The 6,382-nt window shown below is 51.3% G+C and overlaps 1 pseudogene; it reads right to left on the bottom strand.

Moving 5' to 3' along the window:
* Positions 1 to 259: 259 nt before the first annotated feature.
* LOC112547877 overlaps positions 260 to 6,382 on the bottom strand; it is a 29,117-nt pseudogene continuing 22,994 nt past the window's right edge.

Here is a 6,382-nt window from a genome sequence, read left to right on the forward strand (position 1 = left end):
CAATCAATTATAGATGAGTAGTATAGTTATATTAATGTATTTATATTGTAAATAGCAATCATATTGATTTGGAAGGACTTCTTTGAGGTGACTTTGCTGGACTTTTTGAAGGGTTGTTGGCTGGAGTCTTCTCAGTAGTCTTGGCTGCAGGAAGAGAAATTTAGGTTAAATGTTAGGAAGAACTTCTCTCACTAAGAGGGGATTAAAACACTGGAACAGGTTACCCAGAGAGGTTGTGCAATCTCCATCCTTGGCTGAGATAATTTAGTTGGGGATGGTCCTGCTTGGAGCAGGCAGTTGGACTAGATGACTTCAGGAGGTCCTTTCCACCCCTAATTTTCTGAGTCAATGAAGGAGAGGAGGGGGCAGCTGGCACCTGGTGGTGCAAAGCTCCGACGAGGGGCTGAAAAGCAAAATCCACCAAAGTGGGCTCATGGGGTGGCAGAAGCAGCTTCTTGCAGACTCCGATGGGGATATGCAGGCCTGGGAGAGGGATGATGTGGTGGGAAGAAACGGCAAGGTCAGGGTTGCTTAGAAGCTGAATGAAAGGCTGAGGCTGAATGAAAGGTCAATTGTTGCTGTAGTGCACCAGCATGAGACTGCTTCCCTGTATGCAGACACTGGTGGGTGCTGAGCAGGTATACATCCCCAAATCCTTCCTATATTGTTGGCAGAATTATGGACACCCCTAGATAGGGATGCACTGGTGCAAGGCCAGTTTGGAGGAGTGGAGGAAGCACTTCCCACACTCTGAGCACTGATGTGGCTTCTCCCCTGTGTGGATGCGCTGGTGCTGGGTCAGGTGCGAGGATCGGGTGAAGCTCTTCCCACACTCAGAGCACTGATATGGCTTCTCCCCTGTGTGGATACGCTGGTGCCGAGCCAGGCTGGAGGAATGAGTGAAGCTCTTTCCGCACTCTGAGCACTGATGTGGCTTCTCCCCTGTGTGGATGCGCTGGTGCTGAGCCAGGTGGGAGGAATGAGTGAAGCTCTTCCCACACTCCGAGCACTGATGTGGCTTCTCCCCTGTGTGGATGCGCTGGTGCTGAGCCAGGTGGGAGGAATGAGTGAAGCTCTTCCCACACTCCGAGCACTGATGTGGCTTCTCCCCTGTGTGGATGCGCTGGTGCTGAGCCAGGTGGGAGGAATGAGTGAAGCTCTTCCCACACTCCGAGCACTGATGTGGCTTCATGGTGCTGAGCCAGGCTGGAGGAATGAGCGAAGCTCTTCCCGCACTCTGAGCACTGATGTGGCTTCTCCCCTGTGTGGATGCGTTGGTGCTGAGCCAGGTGGGAGGAACGAGCGAAACTCTTCCCGCACTCCGAGCACTGATGTGGCTTCTCCCCTGTGTGGATGCGCTGGTGCTGAGCCAGGTGGGAGGAATGAGTGAAGCTCTTCCCACACTCCGAGCACTGATGTGGCTTCTCCCCTGTGTGGATGAGCTGGTGCTGGGTCAAGCTGGAGACGCAGGTGAAGCTTTTCCCACACTCTGAGCATCCATGTAGCTTTTCTCCTGTGTGGATACGCTGGTGCTGAGCCAGGCTGGAGGAGTGAATGAAGCTCTTCCCACACTTTGAGCATGGGTGTGGCTTCACCCCTGTGTGGATACGCTGGTGCTGAGCCAGGCTGGAGGATCGGGTGAAGCTCTTCCCACACACAGAACACTGATGTGGCTTCTCCCCTGTGTGGGTACGCTGGTGCTCAGCCAGGCTGGAGGATCGGGTGAAGCTCTTCCCACACTCTAAGCACCAATACATTCCACCATGTGGATGAGTCGATGTTTGGCCAGGTCGGAGGACTGGTTGAAGCTCTTCCCACACTGGGAGCACCTATGTGGCTTCTCCCCTGTGTGGATACGTTGGTGCTGAGCCAGGCTGGAGGAGAGAGTAAAGCTCTTCCCACACTCGGAGCACTGATGTGGCTTCTTTTCTGTGTGGATGAGTTGGTGCCGGGCCAGGCTGGAGGACCAGGTGAAGTTTTTCCCACACTCCAAGCATCGATGTGGCTTCTCCCCTGTGTGAATTAGCTGGTGCTGCGCCAACGTGGAGGAGCAGGTAAAGCTCTTCCCACACTCAGAGCAGTGATGTGGCTTCTCCCCTGTGTGGGTACGCTGATGCTCAGCAAGTCTGGAGGAGTAAGTGAAGCTCTTTCCACACTCCAAACATCGATGTGGCTTTTCCCCTCTGTGGATGCGCTGGTGCCAGGCCAGCCTGGAGGACCGAGTGAAGCTCTTCCCACACTCAGAGCAGTGATGTGGCTTCTCCCCTGTGTGGATGCGCTGGTGCTCAGCCAGTCTGGAGGAGTAAGCGAAGCTCTTCTCACACTCCGAGCACTGATGTGGCTTTTCCACCATGTGAATGAGTCGGTGTTTGGCCAGGTCGGAGGACAGGGTGAAGCTCTTCCTACACTCTAAGCACCAATGTGGATTCTCCCCTGTGTGAATACGCTGGTGCTGAGACAACCTGGTGAAATGAGTGAAGCTTTTCCCACACTCTGAGCACTGATGTGACCTCTCCCTTGTGTGCATGCACGAGTGCCTGACGAGGTTGGAGGAATGCCTGAACCTCTTCACACGCTTGGTGCAGCGGTGTGGCTGCTCCCCCATCTGCACACACTGGTGCTGGGACAGGTCTTGCCGGCAGATGAAGTTCTTCTTGCACTCAGTGCAGCGGTGTGTCTTCCTGCCCAGGTGGAAGTACTGGTGCTGAGATAGGGAGAAGAAATGGATGAAGGTCTCTCCACACTTCACATAGCAGTACTGATGTTTCCCCCTCTGCACATGTAGGTACTTGACCAGGTCTGTGCACAAAACTTTATCCCCATTTGGTGAAACAGTGGGGGAGTTCTCCAGAATGGGTCTGAGAGTGAACAGCCACGGAGGAGAGGCAGGTGAAGCTGTTCCCACACATGGTACCTTATCTTGTGAAGAGCCAGGTGTGAGTGATGGGCACTTAAACATTTTCCTGACTTTCAGGCAGAGGTTAGCTCTGCACTTGTTCTTAGCAGTGAGCTCCTGCTTCCCCCGAGGCCCTTCCCAATGCCTTGGCTGGGATGCAGTGCATCTTTCCAGCGACTCTTTAGGTCTCTCAGCTCCACAAAGTGTTCTCTGCACCCAGGGCTCTATCTGTCTGTCCCTTCTCCACTCTCACGCTCAACTGGATATTGTACCTGGTTCACCGCTCTGTTCTCCTTCCGCTTTCGGGGCCTCCCCTGACTCTTGTGCCATGGCTTCTTCTCAGGTCTCAGGGAGTCCATCTTGCCCAAACTCCCTAGGGAAGTCCGTGCTGGCTCCAGGTCTGCAGGCCCTCCCCCAGGAGGCTGCTCCTTAGCTCTGCACAGCTGCCATGCACCTTCTGTATAGGGAAGAGAAACACTAGATTAGTGCCCACCCTGTTCGCAAAGGGCAAACACTGCTATTCCTTCTGCTAAGATGGGCCCCTGAGCAGGCCTGGACCTTGGCACTTGTGTTCCTGCACCTTCTGTATAGGGAAGAGAAACACTAGATTAGTGCCCACCCTGTTCGCAAAGGGCAAACACTGCTATTCCTTCTGCTAAGATGGGCCCCTGAGCAGGCCTGGACCTTGGCACTTGTGTTCCCTCAAGAAAACAAGGTCTTCCTGCCAAAACCCCAAGTGCTGGAGGTGAGGGAGGGGCAGGTCCCTGTGTTGGGCTACTGTTCCCTACTTAGTGGAGTTCAGACGAGGACTCTCAATAGTTTCAGGGCCAGGTCTCAGCACCCATCACCTCAGGCCCTGCTGGGAGAAGCACATGTGGGACATGTATGTTAAGACAGTACCTGAATGGTTTCATACTCTAGTGTGCAGAGTAGGAGGGGAGGACATAGAGCTGCAGCTCTCTCTTCTAAAAGGAGCAGGGCTCTGCCTGCTTCCATGGCAAGTTCTGGTGCAGGGAATGAGTCCATGGAGGTCTCCCTCTGCAACGGGTCCCAGGTGGACTCCATGATACAGGAGTCTGCACTGGGTTTAAGGCCTGGCCATAAACCTGAATCTGGACTCTGTGCTGAATCTAAGCTTCGTAACACTCAAGGCCCCACAGAGGAAACAGAAAGGGGTCAATTCTGGTGCAAGCGATGGGGATTCACTTCCACCCGCAACACAAAAGCTTCTGAATCCCACCTATGCCGTGGAGCCCTTTAATGCAACCTGAGACCATGATGAAACACTTCCTGGGTTCCAGGTCAACCTGACCAGAGGAAGCCAGGGAAAGCATCAGCTCGAGTCTCTGCGTACCATTCTGGTTTCCATGGGGGACTACAAATCCCATCATGCCCTGGGAGAGCCTGTATACAGAGGTATGGCTACCTTGGGCTGGGGAATGAACTTTTACATTGCTGTGTGAAGATGGAAATAGAAGAACACGGTATCCCAGGGAAACCAGATCTGGGCCAATATATCAAGACAGAAAACCTAATTGTCCTGACATCTGTCATTAGCAGTAGAAGGGAACAGTTGCTTGTCTCCACATCCCTGAATTTCAGCAAGTGGGAACAACACATGTCTAGACGCACTGAATACAGCACGTTATGCTGCAATGTCAGCACCCTGCAATGTCAGCACAGAGCAGGTCTGCACGTTCCAGGTCCTCCCAGCATGCTGGCCATGGAGACTTACTGAGAGCAGAATCAGGTGGAGGGGACAAAACTCACCTGGCAGCAGGTCCTCATCATCCTGAGATTTCCCCACAGATCCTGAGATTTCCCAACAGTCCTCATCATCACAGACCCAGAGATCCACTTGTCCTTGCTGGATACTGCAGATTAAGTCAGGTGTGGAACCTGGATATCCTGTTTCGGACAGTGGTTAAACAGAGTTAGTGTCTGGGTACTGGATGCAGAATAACCTAACGGGGATTTGCGGAATAGATCCAACAAACTCACCATTTCTGTTAGATCCTTGATGGACAAGAGAGCATAGGCATTTAGAATGAAAGAGAAGGCACTACAGGGAGAAGACTTCAAGAGACCATGATCCTTGTCACCCAGGTGGTGCGGGGATAGGCATAGGAAACCAAGCCCCAGCCACTCTCTGGTACAGACAGGGCATTAAACTGACAGTCATCAGGGGTCGGCATAAAGATGCACTGATCCATGACATAGGAGGGAGCAGAAAGATAAAGCTTTTACTGTTTGCAAGGTACGAAAAAGAAGAGACATTGGACACACTTGTGAATGGATAACATTTGTTTTATCAGTGTAATTCCAGGCAAACGAGTGTACATGAGGTTATATTCAGTGCAGGTTTAAAGAGTGGGCCTGTGGTAATGAAAAGCATCAATGACAGGCGACTGAAAATGAGACTCTTTTTTCTGGGAAAGAAGCTAATTATAATCATCACCAGAGCACAGGAAAGGATGATTTAATTATAACTGTATTTCCAGTTGAAGCAGTCATGCCATTGAATCAGAGGATCATCCGAGGAGAGGAATGAGTACACAGGCTGGCAAATACTGCAGGGTTCAATACAGTTCCTGGGGCTCATGGAGATGGACAAAAGAAGGCAGAAGGAGACATCTCACAGCATGTGAAAGATTATAATGTAGAAATGGTCTACATCCACTTTGTTCAACTAGAGAAGGCGTTTGATCACTTCCCTAAGAAAATCCTTTGGGGGGGAAATGGAGGAGGAAAAAAGCTTGAAAAGCAAACTGCCCTAGTAAATGTTAATACGTACCTGAACCCAGCTCACAAGCCTGAACAAGCACCTGTATTAGAGATTCTCTGGAAATGAAAACTGGTTTTTGCTAGTACCTACACCTAGGCCCACTTATTCTTATTACAGTGATGGGTGTCTGATCTGCAGAGGGATTTTAGAAAGAGAAGAGGAAAACTTTTGAGAATGGTAGAGCCAGCATGAGAGCACAGGTCTTAATGTAAACACAGCAAAGCCAGAGTCTCTGGTGTACGAGGATGAAGATAGCAGGGAGGAATGCAGACAGAAACTTCCAGTGAGCCCTTGCTAGGAGTACCTGGGTTACATCAAGTGTGCATGTCACTACAGGAAGAGTTGAGGAAATGCATTATCCACCTGCTGTAGCATGAGTGGCTGGTAAGACTTCCGTCAACTTCTGCTGGGTCATAACCAAAGGAGGAGAAAAGGGGATTTAGATACCCCAGAACTGAGCATGCTGGGATTGCTAAATGTGTTTGGAGAGGACAAGCTAGGCAAAAGAGAGAGGAAATCAGAAAAATTTTCCCCAAGGAAAACATCTCAGGGCATTTAAGTACAATGAACTGGACATGATATGAACTCGCTGAGAAGGGAAAGGAGATCAGTCAGGGTGGCCAGAATCTGGAACGGGCTTCGAAGGGAGGTGGTGCTCTCCCCTGCCCTTGGGGTCTTCAAGGCAAGGCTGGATTGGCATC

The sequence above is a fragment of the Alligator sinensis genome, unplaced genomic scaffold (genome assembly GCF_000455745.1).
Source record: "Alligator sinensis unplaced genomic scaffold, ASM45574v1 scaffold1619_1, whole genome shotgun sequence".
Lineage (NCBI taxonomy): Eukaryota > Metazoa > Chordata > Crocodylia > Alligatoridae > Alligator > Alligator sinensis.